This window comes from Octopus bimaculoides, chromosome 7, assembly GCF_001194135.2.
Source record: "Octopus bimaculoides isolate UCB-OBI-ISO-001 chromosome 7, ASM119413v2, whole genome shotgun sequence".
Lineage (NCBI taxonomy): Eukaryota > Metazoa > Mollusca > Cephalopoda > Octopoda > Octopodidae > Octopus > Octopus bimaculoides.
In genome coordinates, this window is record NC_068987.1 from 73,743,834 (window position 1) to 73,744,525 (window position 692).

A 692-nucleotide genomic window follows, 5' to 3' on the forward strand; every position below is an offset into this window, starting at 1 on the left:
ATATATATATATATATATATATATATATTTGAACTTCAACATATATAAATGGTCGTATTATCTACAAGTATTTAACACATGCGCACGCATACGTAGTCATACACACACTCACATGCACATGTACACACGCATACACGCATACACACGCATACAAACACACACACACACACACACACACACACACCATCACCACCACCACCACCACATGAATAACGACGATGACACCGATGACGACGATGACAATGATGATGACTACAACGACGACAGCAATGACGATGATGATGATGATGATGGTGATGATGATGATGATGCCTATGGAAACACGTGAAATCTAATGATACGAAATGACCGGTTCACTGAAATTTATAATGAAGATTTTCGATGTCCACTCCTTATACCCGATAACAAATAGTGACAGGGTCAATATAGTCCCTAAAATAGGGAGCAGTGACCTGATCATGGCATAATATACAGAGTAGAGTAGAACCTAGAGCAGAGTGTAGTGTCTTGCGAAGAGTATAGGTTTGTATCAAGAGCTTGGTGTTCAGAACAAAGTGCTGTTGTCTAGGGTAGTGTGAAGTGTCTAAAACATGATGTGGTGTCAAGAGTAAGAAACTCTACCAACTGCATGGTTCCTGGTTCAGTCCCAGTGCGTGGCACCTTGGGTAAGTGTCTTCTACTATAGCCTCGGG

General features: G+C 41.0%; 1 protein-coding gene across 1 annotated transcript in view; it reads left to right on the forward strand.

Moving 5' to 3' along the window:
• LOC106867909 (ionotropic receptor 25a) overlaps window positions 1-692 on the forward strand; it is a 146,218-nt gene that overhangs the window by 38,354 nt on the left and 107,172 nt on the right. The window lies entirely within an intron of this gene.